Genomic DNA, 16,020 nt, shown 5'->3' on the forward strand with positions numbered 1-16,020 from the left:
GTTTAACAAAGGTGTAATTATCACACGGTTGTTCTTTTAAAACATAATCCCCCCTAGATACCTTTTTGTTTGACTTGTTTACTGTACGCCTTCTATCACCATCTGAAGTCTCCCATCTCAACAGGAAGTGGTTTAGCACAAGCTCTGTTCTTATGAAGACGCCCACTTCCTCTGACTTTGATAAACACATTTGTGGTTTTGTGCACTAACCCCATCAGATAAATTCTTAACTGCTGCTGAACCCAATGTCCCAAAATTACAGAATGACTTCTGGGGGTTTATAATGAAAATGGCATCCAATATTGTGAAGAAGTGAGTTTTTGATTGGTGAGAAGTAAATCTTATAGCCAGTAATTTGCTTGAGAAACACCAGTGACTCATTTTGTATCAGTTGTATCAGACTGGCCTCATTTGAAATGGGAGATGCAGCGCATTTGTTTGATTTAGTCAGTGCTCTGAATATAAAGCAAAATATCTGTAACAAAACAAAAAATTTCATTGGAATCAAATAAGTTTTTGCAAACATTTATTTAAGTTTACACATTTATTGAAAGCAGCAGTGAACAAAATCAATTTCAATTTTATCTTTCTCTTATTCATTTATGTTTTCTATCTTTCTTTTATCCTATCTATTATTTGCTTGTATGTTTTGCTAGGGTTACAACACTAAGGGTGTTCTTCTGTATGAACATGATTCTTCAATCTTGATTGTTTTTTTCAATCGGTTTTGTTTGACAGAAAGATTTGAACACTTGTGGGCCCATTGTCAACATAGCTTTACGTTTCAGTGATCATCTTCTCTGTGGAGCATATGATTGTTCATTTCACAACTTCTAGATTTAATAGTGAACAGGCAGAAACTGTGATGTTGAGTAAATAGGAGAACGAGATCATCATCCTCGGTCTGAACAGTCATTCTGAAGAACAGGTGAGCAAAATAATTGTGAAACTGCAAAATGAAACCTTTAAAAGCTTTTTGGAGCGTTTTGTCATGGGGTGATATTGACAGGTATTTTTGCATTTCAAATGTAGTTAGCGAAACCATAGCTAACAAATCTTTTCTGAAAATGACATTTTGTAAACTGGTTCACGCCCAAGCTGTCTAAGAAATATGCTTAGAATGATGAAACTCGTAAATAGGTTAAACATATGTGATTCTCAAACCCATAAAGGAGCTGGTCAATTGCTCACAATCTCATAAAGCTTTACGTCTTTCAAATATTGAGTTATACTACAACATTTCAGCAATGTAAGCCACAATCCTGGAAATGTATGCTGCAACCAACAGCCGTTGCTTCTTGAGACTCTGCATGTAACATGTCTGCTCAAGTGCTGCGCTTCTTACACTAAAACCACATATTAGTGTGAGAAACAAACAGCACATCAAGACCTCTCACCTATCGGCCTCTTCACAGTTCTGAGGACTGTAACTCAACAATCGCTCTCACTTTCTGTCTTTAAATGATATATTCTTTATAAATGATCCAGGCATGAGACAGGCATATAAATATCTAGGTGCACAATATAATTTCCATGATCCTTTATTAAACTCAGTAGTCCATGCACATCCCACAAACCTCTAAAGTCTTTACATGTGGTATCCATGGCAACTTTTTTTCCACTAGAAAAATCATTGAACCTCTTTGAATAATCGGCAGTGCCATTGATTTTCAAGGTTGACCAATGAGAACTATTTACTAACACAGTCGAAACACTGATTGGCCGTCAGGGGAGCAGCAGCTGACCTCTATATTGAAGAGGTCTCAGAGTGTCATTACATTCTCTCTCAATCAATACACAGCTCAGATAAAAAAAAACACCCATCCTGTCTAAAGGCCAGACGAGGTGAATAATGTGGGGGATGAGTGATGACAGTTCACTATTAAATATGCTTTCTTTAAATCAAACGTAGTCACTATTTACTACTATTTATGTTTTTTTTTAAATGTGAGTTGGCAAGCGTGACCCAAACCATGCCAAACAAAACTATTTCAGTCTGCCAGAGTGATAGTAGTATAGTCACTTTGAGAGAGAAGAATAAAAATAAAAAGGTTGTATGCGAGCTGCTTTATCCATAATAATGGATTTGGACTGCATGATATATTCTCTCAATCAATACACAGCTCAGATAAAAAAAAACACCCATCCTGTCTAAAGGCCAGACGAGGTGAATAATGTGGGGGATGAGTGATGACAGTTCACTATTAAATAAGCTTTCTTTAAATCAAACGTAGTCACTATTTACTACTATTTATGTTTTTTTTAAAATGTGAGTTGGCAAGCGTGACCCAAACCATGCCAAACAAAACTATTTCAGTCTGCCAGAGTGATAGTAGTATAGTCACTTTGAGAGAGAAGAATAAAAATAAAAAGGTTGTATGCGAGCTGCTTTATCCATAATAATGGATTTGGACTGCATGATATATAGTGTATCTGCTGACTGACTGAAAAGATTAACAAGCTATAATGTGCTAAATGGATGGGTATTGAAAATCAATGAAGTCTTTGCTTAAACACAAAGAAACCAGCAACGAAAACGTCAAGGACAAATGCAGTTTTATGTGATAGTATAGTAAATGTATAATACTGCCTTAACAGAAAAATGTAGCCTACATAAAAAACAGGACATATTATGCTTGTTAAACAAACAAACAAACAAACAAACAAACAAACATTTTCCCACTACAAATAAATAAATAAATAAATCATAAAAATAAGTAAATAAAAATGACTAAATAAATATTTTGCACTACAAGCAAACAGATAAAAACAAACACATATTTTGCACTACAAGCAAACAGATGAAAACAAACAAATATTTTGCACTACAAGCAAACAGATAAAAACAAACAAATATTTTGCACTACAAGCAAACAGATAAAACGAAATGTACATATTTTGAGCAAACAGAAAAAAATAATTAATAAACTTTTTGCACTACAAATAAACAAATATTTTGCACTACAAGCAAACAGATAAAAACAAACAAATATTTTGCACTACAAGCAAACAGATAAAACGAAATATACATATTTTGAGCAAACAGAAAAAAATTAATAATTAATACACTTTTTGCACTACAAATAAACAAATATTTTGCACTACAAGCAAACAGACAAATAAATAAATAGACATATTTTGACCTACAAGCAAACAATTAATAATTAGAAAAATAATGAATAAATAATAATTAACAAATAAACTTGTGTGATACACACAAACAAACACATACATACATAAATAATAATTTTGCACTACAAGGAAAAATAGATGAATAGACAAAAATGTTTTATAAACAAACAAACAAAAACAAACAAACAGACAGACAAACGCGAGTGTTGCGCGCTACAGGTAGAGGGCGCTGGAGAGCAATCAGCAGGGCCAGTCAGACTCAGAGCATTTGGCTGAGAGCTGAGCACACCGATCATTATCAAAAACTACTGCTGGAGTCCAGCAAGAGTCACATCACACTCGCTCAAGTCCGATCAAACACGTCCAGAAACGGGAACGCCAGAGTCTGCATATCCGCTCGGCTCCGGTGTGTCATCTAAAGCAGGACTTTGGATATTATTAAGGATCGTAAGAGTAGATAGATATGTTTTCTCCGCAGTGGGAAGGCTCGATCCACCCCCGAGTCTGATGATTTGAGAGGGAAGCAACGCAGCGCTGTGACTGTACACACCATATTCCTACTTCAGTCCACATTTCATCTGAATCTGCAGACGCACTCCACTGATCGATCGCCAGTCGACCGCTCTTCATCTATGTTTTTCCTTTCTAAAAACAAATCTCACCCGAGATTGCGACTGACGCCATTTTTGCAGCGATAAAAACGCCGCTTGCTTGAGTTTGAAGGATTGTAAAGTGCTTGACATAATCTAGTGGATGGATTTACTCTCTTAGACGTCAGCAGCAGCAGCCGCAGGAGCTTCAGAAATGGGTGAGTTTATTACCTCTGCACTCCTTTAACCACCATTTCAACATGCCATTTTTATGATATTACCATTTATAATTTAATTGAAATGAGTAAACCGATCGGGTTGTTTTGCATTGCATTGCACTAAAAAAAAATCTCTCCAGAGATCCATTTTAACCACAAGAAAAAAAAAGTGGACTGTCGCCAGTCTGCCTTATTTATACGGAATACTCTAGAATATTTGTTTAATTTGTCCTAAATCAGCAAAATCTACATATCCATCATTACTTATGGCAATCATTGACGAGTAACAGTTTCATAGACTACAAAAGGTGAATGTTTATCTAACTCACCCTGACCAAACTTGCCTACCCCTGACCTAGACAGTGTTTGTTGGCAATCGAACGCACTGTGCTGCCCATAAATGCTGTCAAGTAGGAGTCTCACTAGGTTTTGAGACACATCCACATTTTTCTGTGATGGGTAGCAATAATGAAACTGTTAACTTAAGTGTTTGGTTTCCTATCTGATCTGTCATTGTTTAATTAATCTTTGCTGACATTTACCAAGATCAGATATTATTCAGAACGAGAATTTAAGAGGGATTTAAGTAATTATTAATATTCTCCATAAATAGCAGATCTTAAATTAGTATCATGCCCCTCATTTGATTGGCTGAAATCTGTGCCTAATTGCAGAAAGGGGAGGAGTTATGAGTGATCTGAGTGGTTTTCAGCATCTTTGGATTGAAACAGAATGTTCTTTAGGGAAACTTAAAGGCACAATATGTAAGATTTTTTTTATTAATATATCTAAAAACCACTAGAACAGTTTTATATATTTTGCTGACTTGTGTACTTACATTATCCCAAATCTGCTGCTTTCGAGCCGTGTGTCGCGCTCGTTCAGCAACCTCGTTTTGCTTTGACGGCTTTCCGCCTCACTCTGCTTCATACTACGACGTTAAAGGCACAATATGTAAGATTTTTTTATTAAAATATCCAGTCCCACATACGCACGACCGGAAGGAGCGGATGCGGTCGACTGTGGCATAATAAAAGCTCCGCTGCTTTCGAGCCGTGTGTCACGCTCATTCAGCGGCCTTGTTTCGCCTCGACGGCTTCCAGCCTCACCCTGCTTCATTCTACTACGCTAATAAATCATTAACTCATCCATGAACATGATTTCTGCCCAAGTCCCATTGGATTGCTTCGGCTGTGGTGATGAAGACGACAACTCCCATGATTCCACACTCAGTCACGGCGTCATCAAACTACGCCTTTGTTTCTTTGTTTGTTTTGAATATGCACCCTCTAGTGGCAAAAAATTACATATTGTGCCTTTAAAGCCACCATGAAATCATTTTTTTTTCTCTTTCAAGAAGCTTTTTGTCATATATGTCACAATAGAAAAACGACTATCACAACTTCCAGAGCCGGGTAATCAGATTCCAAAAATGAAGTACGTGTAATTAGATTAAATTACATTTTAAAATACTTGTAATCAAACTACAGTTGCTTTTTTTATTGATTACATGATTACATATTATTCACACAATGGCAATACATTATTAATAATTTATTGATTCTCCCGAATTCCTCTTTTCCATATTTGAAATGTTCCTTTCTAAAATAGCCTACCACTTATACACTTAGAAAGTCTTCCAGTTTTGTGGACATTCACACAAAGACCAATCACTAGTCCAGCATTTGACAACTGGATTTACAAAAATAATTTCAGGTTTAAGAAGTGTTTGAACATTGCTTCAACCACTGATGAACACATTCAGTTTTATTTGAATTATCACTCAGTAGGTTATTTAACCATGTATTACTATTAAGGCTTTTGTCTTTCAAACACATTTAAATGCACAAATTCAAGTTATTTCTTACTTGCATATAATGGAGGCATTCCCAAACTTTTTTGTCATCAGCACATCTTTCACCTAATATATTTACTTGAAGTACCCTGAGATTTTAAAATAAATATTTTAAAGGGGTCATATGATGTTGCTAAAAAGAACATTATTTTGTGCATAATATCACATTTGCATGTTCATGGTTTTCTGACGTTGGTTAATGGTCACATGACATGCAGGTAAACAAATAAAATATTACAATTTTTTAGTAAGTTTTATTTTGATTAATATTATTTTAAAATGACTTATTTTGATTTTACATTTTTTTATGATTTAATTAATTATTAGCTTATCATTAATCTCACAGTAATGGACTACAATTTCTATCTACCCAACTTCCATTTAATGACAACTTTAATTTTGACACAACCTCTAGGAGACTGATGCCATTTGAGGATGCAAGACAAATGATATGCTTTGAATATCTTCCCTTAAATGGATTGTTCACCCAAAAATGAAAATTCTGTCATAATTTACAAAAGAAAATATTTTGCTAAGTGTCTCAATGGAAGTCACTAGTAATTGTTTGGTTACCAACATTATTCAAAATATCGTCCACAGAATATCTATGCACAGAAGAAAGAAAGTCTTACAGGTTTGGAATGACATGAGAGTGCATGAATGCAGAATTTTCATTTTTGGGTGAACCATCCTGTTCTCTTATAACAACTTTCATAATAATTGATCATGTGTTGTTGCTTAATAAAGACATGACCTCAATATTTATGCTTCGGTTAGCACAAATAGAAAAAAGTTCTAAAGAGGAATATGAAGGCAAATCTGGCATTTAGCCTAATTTGAGGAAAATCAATGCTTTGGTTGCATAAGAGTTTGGTCAGAAGCATTGGTTAAACCTTTATCCTCACTGAGGCCTTATGAAATACTTGAACTGAATTGATGGTGTATGGTCAGGAATAGAGGCTATATAGAGTTATGGAGTTTTGGGACAATATAAAATCTTGATTTGAGTGCTGTGGTTCTGACTATGACTGTATAGCTAGTTGTTTCAGAATGGAAGAGGAACTGTTAGTAGGGATATGCCGGTATCAAATTTTCATGTTGCGATTAATTGCTAATGCTTTTATCACGGTATACGGTATTATCACGATATTGAAATTTAGTTTTAAAAAAGTGCTGTCATAATACAGTATAACAGGTTTAATAACTTTTTTCTTATAACAAAAATAACTGAACATTTAAATGCAATAAAGCAATACAGAAAAATGTACAAAGTTAAAAGTTTTACACAGATTAAAGTGCAAAAGAACTATAAAGACCAATAGGTATCACTTTACAATAAGACCTCATTAGTTAACCTTAGATAATGCATTAACATTCACAATGAGCAAAAGCTAATGTTAACTAATGAAGCCCTAATGTAAAGTGTGACCGAACAATAAAGAATCAAAACACTTTCAAACAATATCTAGGGCATGTTGTAGTCCAGATTAAAATGTAAAAAAAGAGTGAAAGTGCGCTTTCATCCAGAGCGTCTCTCACATGTTCCGCCATGTGCTTCTCGTCCGCGCTTATTTACATCAGAGTGCACATGCGTCTTTCACGCAGCATACAGCGGTGTTGTGCATTTTGACAAGTTGATGGGAAAAGTATTCTTAAAATGCATTCAAAATTCGGAATGATTTGTAATATATAATTATTCACGGTATTTAGAAGTGCCCACGATAACAATATCGTGCACATTCATTACCGTGATATATCGCATTACCGAATACCGGCACAAGTCTAACTGTTAGTAAGTCTTCATCGTTTCATAGAAAGCCAATGGAAGATCCCAGGTCAGATGAGGAGACTGATCACGTTTATCAAAACACAAACACATCTACTTATGGAGCGCTTGCCCACAAAAAGATTCCAGAAAACCTATTGTATCCGTATATAGAATATGCGATTACACAAAAGGACCACAGTATTTGAGCAAAGGATAAATACAAATTGATGTTTATGTGTGTGAATGGAGCTCCCTCTGTTCCTGGCTATGGCTAGTTGCACTGGAGGACAGCCAAGTCCTGACAGGAGACAAAGGAAAGAGGGAGATATCCAAGGACATATCTAATTTTTGGCAGCCGTTCCAAACCAAATATCAGAACAAGAACACCTTTTGGCAGCAAGCTACAGGGGGAGGAGGGCCGTTTCATTTTTTTCCCCTTTTGACTACAGCCATTTTGTTTTTGCTGCGATCGAAATTCCGATCTCTCCTCAGTTTAAAATTTACATTTTGGCAGAAATCCATTTGCTTTTGTCATCGAAGAAAACAAGACAAGGGCGGCTGGTTTTCTGTGAATTCAAGTGGGATTGGCTGCACATTTGGAAACTTTGCTGCAGAAGGACAGTATCAGATGTGTTTCAGTTACTCGGAATGGCCGGCACCAGGGATTGTGTTGATGGATATCTCGCCAGTATTGTCAGTAGTCTAATTCAAAGCGCTAATCAGTCAGACTTTGATTTATGCTTGATCCTTAAATTTGATAAAAACCTGTAAACCTTATCTCTTAGTATAGTAAAACAAATGATTGTTTGAATATGTTTATACATCAATGCCAGTTGTGATTTGAACCACACTGTGGTAAACATTGACCCTCAGTTTGCTGTTGCTAAGCAGTTAAAATCACAAAAGGGCAAAAGATCACACTTAAACAGCAGCTGTCATCTGTAGTAGGGTATGAAAAAACTCCAGCAACCAATAGCATTGAATACCTCCAAATTGACCTTCATTACTGTTCACATGCATGCAAGGTTTGCACAGCATCCCACAGGAATAAGCAGGTGATTTCTGTGAACCATGTGATTTTTCAGTAAAATATGCTCATGAAGTGACTGGATATCATTCTTATGGAATGGAATGAAGTGCAAAATTGCTAAGCATTTTTATCTGCCATCATTTCACCTAAAAATGAGATGAATTGTCATCATTTTCTCACCTGTCATTCCAAACTTGTATGACTTTAGTTCATCTTTAGTTCAAGTCATTCAGGTTTGGAACAACATGAGGGTGAGTAAATGAGGACAATTTCCATTTTTGGGTGAACTATCCCTTTAAATAAAATAAATTGTGAAATTACAGAGTAACATGATTAAAAACTGCAGACACTGCAAATCAGAATCGAGGCAGACACTTCTCACAGTCAACTGATAAAAGAAAAGCTTTATTTGAAAGTTAACAGTATTGTTGTTCCTAACATTTACACATGAAGTGAACAGTTTCACTATGATACTATGAGTCCTTTATTTAAAGTGCCCCTATTATGCCATTTTCAAGGTTCCTAATATTGTTTTGGGAGTCTCCTACAACAGGTTTATATGCATGCAAAGTCAAAAAACGCTTTTGTTTTCTCAAAATATGCATTTAATATCACCTCATTTTCCAACGATTCTCAAACAGTTTGTTAGAAGCAGTTCTAAGGTTCAGTCTCTCTAAGCCCCTCCTTTCCGTGAGCCGACTCTGCTCTGATTGGTCATAAAGCCCAGTCTGTTGTGATTGGTCTACCATGTACAGCGCGTGTCTGAAACATTGCGCCCATTGCCATAGTTCTGTATTGAACGCTCGATAGAAAATAAAAGATAGATTAGAGAAGCAGTGGTCAGTAAAATGATGGGAACACAAAAAAAGATTGGGGTTGTACTGCTGTGGTACAGTGGAAAAAATGTATTTTAACAACTGATTCTTTGCAGCCTAATCTTTCGGAAGTGAAAACAAACAAGCTACAGTGTTTGAGGGTGCGACATTGAACATACACTCTAAAAAAATGCTGGGTTAAAAAGGGACAAACCCAGCTATTGGGTTGTTTTGACCCAGCGGTTGGGTCAAAACAACCCAATAGCTGGGCTTGTCCCTTTTTAACTAGGGCTGTGCAATATGGACAAAAAAAACCTATTGCGATTTCTTTGATCAATTTTGCGATTTTGATTGTGCGGAAACGATCGCAGCAAGACTGCTGCAGACGCACCGCTCCTGGAGCGCACTGCCGGATCGCAATCGCGTGCAGTGTGGACGCTCCGATCCGTTAACATGGGCGCGGAAAAAATACGCACCACAGACGGAGTGTGTGAACCTGGCGTTACGTTTGTATGCTCGCCCGGTCTGTTCTGTTCTCGTGCTCCATTTAGGCGCGCTGCATTCTGATTGGTTCGGATAGCATAATGCGGGAGGTCGGGGGCGCGGAAAATCGTGCTATAAAGCGATTTAGAAATCGCCCAAGCTCAAATCGCGATTTTATGACGATTTCGATTAATCGCACAGCCCTATTTTTAACCCAGCGCTGGGTTATATTTAACCCAGCATTTTTTTAGAGTGTAGGCGGGCATTATGCAAATGTGTTACCCCATGACGTGTAGCCGTCACAGAAGTTTGATTCGAATTACTGACGACTCGTTTAGGCTGTTCAGAATCGATTCTTTCTTTTGGGAGACAATAACTTTATTTATTGTGCACTTTTGACTTTGCAAATTTGCAGATCGTTAACATTCACATACAGCTACATTACACACTGCATGAAAGGCAATATTGGAAATGGCATAATAGGGGCACTTTAATATCACCTCTACGACCCCAATAAATATGTAAATTAAGTGATGTTGGGTTCTTTAAATGAAATTTAAATTGTATTTTGGGGGGTAATTTCCATAAAATTGCATCTACAACTACAACACGCAGATCCTCATAGACTTACATTAGAAAGGTGCAAACTGGTGAAAATGGTGAACGTCAGCAGTTGCTAATGTAGGACTGTTTTGTTGTGTTTAAGGCGGTGGTCACTTGAGTCGTGTTTTGCCCACAGTCTGCTGCCAATAAAAATAGTACTGTGTAGTAACTAACTACAAAGAGTGCAAGTATGAAGTATATTTTGAAGTATATATGTTTAATTAACTTTTTTTGTGGCTTAGTCAAAAAAAATATATATATAAGGCAGCTGTGATTTCAATTCAGTTTATTTTGCAGGCCTACTTGTATCTGTTATTTCTTTTTGAGGTGGATTGTATAGATCATTTCTGCCATGCCCCTCATGTCACTTTAGCACCTTTTCTCATCAGTGTTGTCTTTTGTGACAGCTCAGTCATTCAAGAAACTAGGTTTCCTAACTGGCCTTGAAATTAACATCATGGTCAGCCTGTTTCACTTTGTGACTGCATCGGGTCAAGGCGCTGGAAAAGAAAGAACGATTTTTAGACAGCAGACACATTTGGTTTAATTCTGTTTCAATACTGGCAACCTTACACGACCAGTGAGTGTTTATTTACGTCCCACCACTGTTGTAGAATATACTTTGTGTAGCCGCCCAAAGCTACGGCACATAGAGTGTGTAATTCAGCCGTGTCATGACAATTGATGTCTGTCTTGAACAAATGTGGCCGGGATTGTGAAGTTTCCTTTCGTTTGTAGAACTGCAGGGCATGTGTCAGCCGTGCCATTTCTGAGGGGCCTATTGATGTTAGCCAGAGTAGACGCCTTATTTGATTTAACACAAATGAAAATCAGCCTGTGAGGGAAAAGTACAGCCTATTCAATATGGTGTGCTGCTGAGTACATGGGTGTTCGATTGTTCAAGCTGACAAAACACTGAAAATAATGTCTTGCCAAAAAATTCCAGTTTATAGAAATTACATTGAACTGACTGAACTTCTGTCCCTCACAGCCCCCCGTAGCACCATGGGAAATATAACTGACAAGTGTTTCTTGCCAATATGCTGGGAGCTATATCCAGTATTTACGATATCTATAGCAACACTGTAAATATTGCAATGATTTTACTGCGCTTTTTATTTGGTAATTAAAGTTGCAATGAAAAGGAAGTAGTGATAGATATTTTCTTCCTTATTGTGACGTACATCTGAGTATAACGGATTATCAAAAAAGAAAAAAAATGAAAGATGTTGATTGTGGAGGGGTGGAATTTAAAGGGATAGCTCACCCAAAAATGAAAAATCTGTCATAATTTCTCACCCTCAAGTTGTTCCAAACCTGTATCAGATTCTTTCTTCTGTTGAACACAAAAGAAGGCATTTTGACCAAACAGTTGACGGTAGCCATTGACTTCCATATAGCATGAGGAAAAATTACTATGGGAGTCAGTGGCTACTGTCAACTGTTTGGTTACCAGCATTCTTCAAAATATTTAAAGAAATTCATACAGGTTTGGAACAACATTAGGATGAGTAAATCATGCCCAAATGTACTTTTTTTGATGAACTATCCCTTTAAGTGGACTAAATGATTGGAGAAGTTCAGCATTTTGACATTTTGTTATTACATTTTGATTAAAAAATTACAAGGTGAAAAAAAACATGCATGATGGAATTGTTCACAATAAGATCTTGCATTTAATAGACAACTACTTAAGTTTGAAGACCGTTTTTTGGCTGCAGAAAATAGAAAACTTATGGAACAATTATTGTAAACAATTTAGAATTAAAGTATGTTTATTATTTCAAAGGAGTTTAAATGCATCCCTTTGGTATCTTATCAAAAAGATGATGATACAGCTTCTTAGAGTTTCCTCTTGTGTTTACCACAGGATCTCAACAAAGTGTGAGGCCATGGTTGTTTGGCAAGGCTATTTGTGAGTCTACCTCAAGCCTGCTCTCTGTTCATGGCCTTAAAAGGGACTGGGACAGAGAGGAATCCTCTCACCACAGCAGACAGTCGTGACACCCGACTTCAGATTGTGTCAGTTCAAAAAAGTTCTTAGAGCACAGGCTTTGAAAGAAGCCCGGAACATACATCTCACTTGTTAATATATACTGTCATAATCAGGGATCAACAGTAAGGTTTTTTTTAGGAGTTCTGATTTTCTTTGCCCTGACAATACCAACATCTTCAGTGACCAAATATTTAATAATTTGAAAATTAATATTTAAAAGATATTTTAAATAAAAATGAGCTAGTGAAGATGATGGCAGAATAAGCTAAATGTTATGTATTTTTGTATGTCCATTGTATAATAATGTGCATATATAATGAAGTAGGCTCTATTAATAGAAAAACGATACAAATTGTCAATTATTTTACTGGTTTTTATTGATTACCAAGATTATTGCAAGTCTAGTTAGATAACTTGGACACTAGTTTAAATAGTTAAATTCACGACAGAAATGTTTGATATATTGCACAAAACCAAGTGTTTAAGTTTTTAAAGCATAAACATGTATGCATGAAATTTAGTGACATCACAGCACTGGCTAGACAGGGATATTGGCAGTTCTTTCAACCGGCCCCAGGTCAGCTGATTATCCTTGCTGTTAAGCCCTGATTACAGTTTCATTGTGAACTTTTCAGTAACTTATTAAAACACCAGGCATTTGATTTGATTTTTAACATTATGTCATCATTAACCCAGTTGAGCTGATTTTGTTGAGATTCGTTCAGATAATTGCCCCCTGATGCTCTGAACATCTTAATTGAGATGCATCAGAAAAGAGGGCAGATCAGTATGTAAAGCCCCTTGAGTATGAGCATCTGAATATACCCCCCCCCCCTTGATTCTGCCACAGGCAGTGCTGCTGACAGAGAATTGCTTTGTGTTGTAGTTACCCACGGTCTGCCCAGGGCATATTTGTGATAATAATAAACCTGTTTATGAGCCGACTCTTTTCTTACACGATTAGTATGCAGTTAGCATGCCCACTCTGCCAGACAGGGCTTTCTGTTACATAAACTAGGTCTTGGGGTTTAGTATTGTGTAAGGGGAATAATGTTTGTATAGATGTATAGATCAAGTGTATAGATTACACTTACACAACCAAGAAACACACTGATTATAGACAGGCTCTTGAACAACCATACTTGTGGATGTGAATCGTTGTGTGTACAGAAAAAAAATCACTCCTGTTTATAAACAAAAGGTGTTCTGATAGGACACTTGCAGTAAAGAAAATTAATAGCACACCACACCTCAACAAACTCAATTTGAGGTATTATTATTAGGGAGCGCTAAAGGTGCGTGATGCATTACGCAAAGTTTAATACTTGGGAAGTGAATATGGTTGTCACTACTCTAAATGACCAAACGATGGTTGCCCGTTTCTGCTTCCAGAGTAAAAAATAAAAGAAGTAACTAGGGCTGTCAAAAAAAAATTCGAATTTCGAATATTCGTTGAATTTAAAATAAAAATCCACATTCGAATGCAAAAACGTTGCATTCTAATTTTAGGTGTGCGTTAAGGAGGCAGCCTTATCAGTGGCGCACAAGATGCGATGACGATGTGTCATTGCATTTTAATGTTTTTGTTAGCCTATCCAGTTGAAGCCACTAGATGCGGCGCTGCTGCGTTGTTAATTACAAATATTGCGGGAAAAGAGAACATCAATGCGGAGAAGATCTTTTTTACGTCAAAACTGAAACCAAGCCGTTCACACAGAACACATATTTCGCGCATTTTCTAGAGCAGGGGTTTTCAAACTTTTTTGTCAGCCGAACCCCTTTGACCTAAATTATTTACTTGAAGTACCCCCTGAGATTTTAAGTAAATATTTCAATAATTTAATGGCACATCTGCATATTTAACTTTAAAAACATTTATTTTTTTCAGTTTTAAAGTTTCAGTAGTATTTACATAGCTTATTGTTATTATTACACTCAACAGATTAGAAAAAGTCATATTACTGTAATTTACAATACAATTATGACATTTGTTCCACAAATTTTTAACACAGGGTTTCCCAAAAAGAGAATCATTTTTATACATTTAAGATTTTACAATTACATCACACATTTGTATAAACCTGTAACATTTCTTAATTTCCACTGCAACTCGTGTTTTTAAATGAAAAATATACTCTGTGTGATTGGCTTTCGGCCCTTTGTATTAAACTATGCATACATACATGATCAGGGCTCCAGACTGCGACCAAATGTTTTCTGCCTGTGCGACTAAATTTTGTGAGCGGTCGCACTGGCGTGACCACCGCATTGTTTAACTCCATAAGCGCTGCCATTTCTGTTGCATATGTGAAACATCAAACGGCAAACGAAACCACGCTACTCGTTGAACTGCGCAGTGCTTCGAGTGTAAGGCCTGGTTTATACTCACCGCGGCAGCAGGAGCGTGAAGGTGCACGCAGCAAAAATGACGCGCATATTGAGGAAACGATGGATGGTTTTCATGCTAAAGTAAAAGACTGCTTCTTAAACCAAAGGTGAACATGTTGGTATTCTTGTGGGGAAAAAAACATGCAAACACTGTCACCGACAGCAAGTTTAGTTTTACTTTTCTTTTTGTTTTCATTTGCGTTATCTTTGCTGTTTACCTCACGATATGCTTTGGAGGCTCTCTTTTATTTATTTTTTATTTGATTCCTCAGTGTTTGCTAAACGTTCTGTAATTTATTAGTCTGTATATAATACAGCATGTGGTGTATGCCATGCCTTATCTTATTCATTTTTGTTAATAAACGTTTTGTAAGCTTGTCATTGTATCTTACTGTTTTATTGTTGTTGTGCTTTTTAATTAAGAATAAGAATAACAATGAATCCATGTTTTGTTTTAGTCTTAAAAAGTGAAAGGTATAGATGTAAGCAAAACACACAATTATCTTTTCTTGTAAAATGTGACAAGATCGCAAATTCAAAAGCGAAAGCATCCGAAGCCCGCGGCTTATAACACAGCAAAAGAGGAACTCGCGTTCACAAAATTCAAATCACAAATAATAGCCTACTACTAAAGAAAAAGAACAGGTTGAACTTTAACCTCTTTCGTTTCCATATAACTATAAACTATGATAAAAGTTCATCAGCATGCATTGATTAATCCCATGTTGTAGCAAAAAAACAAATTGCGACCAAATCATGTGCCCGTGGACCAACTGAGAAAGTTATTCGCAAAAGAGCGACCAGTGGGAAGAAGTAACTGTGAAATAGTTTAAAGTTTAAAATAAGAACCGTCAAATCGTGACATATTAAGTTGTAATTACAAAAAATAATAGTTATGAAGTCGCAATTATGTGCCAATTAGGGCTGAACGATTAATTGCATTTGCGATATCGCGATATGAAAAAACGCTACACTACACTACAGTGTTGTCAAAAACGCGATTGGCTGTTTAGTTTACTGTTTTATTTATTTTCTTTTTTCTGCCCAAAGGACGTAACTTAGAATGGGAGATGGATCGGTTTGTGAAAGCAAAGAGAAAAGCCATAGATGAAGTCGCACAGACCCAGGCAGGTGCTGGTCAT

General features: G+C 36.4%; 1 protein-coding gene across 1 annotated transcript in view; it reads left to right on the forward strand.

Moving 5' to 3' along the window:
- Nucleotides 1–3,356: 3,356 nt before the first annotated feature.
- The window catches only part of LOC107756308 (SET-binding protein-like), a 70,016-nt gene continuing 57,352 nt past the window's right edge, over nucleotides 3,357–16,020 (forward strand). The window contains exon 1 of the mRNA XM_016573352.1: nucleotides 3,357–3,940. The gene's annotated coding sequence lies outside the window, so the exon portion shown is untranslated. The remainder of the gene's footprint in view (nucleotides 3,941–16,020) is intronic.

This window comes from Sinocyclocheilus rhinocerous, unplaced genomic scaffold, assembly GCF_001515625.1.
Source record: "Sinocyclocheilus rhinocerous isolate Xijiao unplaced genomic scaffold, SAMN03320098_v1.1 scaffold1043, whole genome shotgun sequence".
Classification (NCBI taxonomy): Eukaryota; Metazoa; Chordata; class Actinopteri; order Cypriniformes; family Cyprinidae; genus Sinocyclocheilus; species Sinocyclocheilus rhinocerous.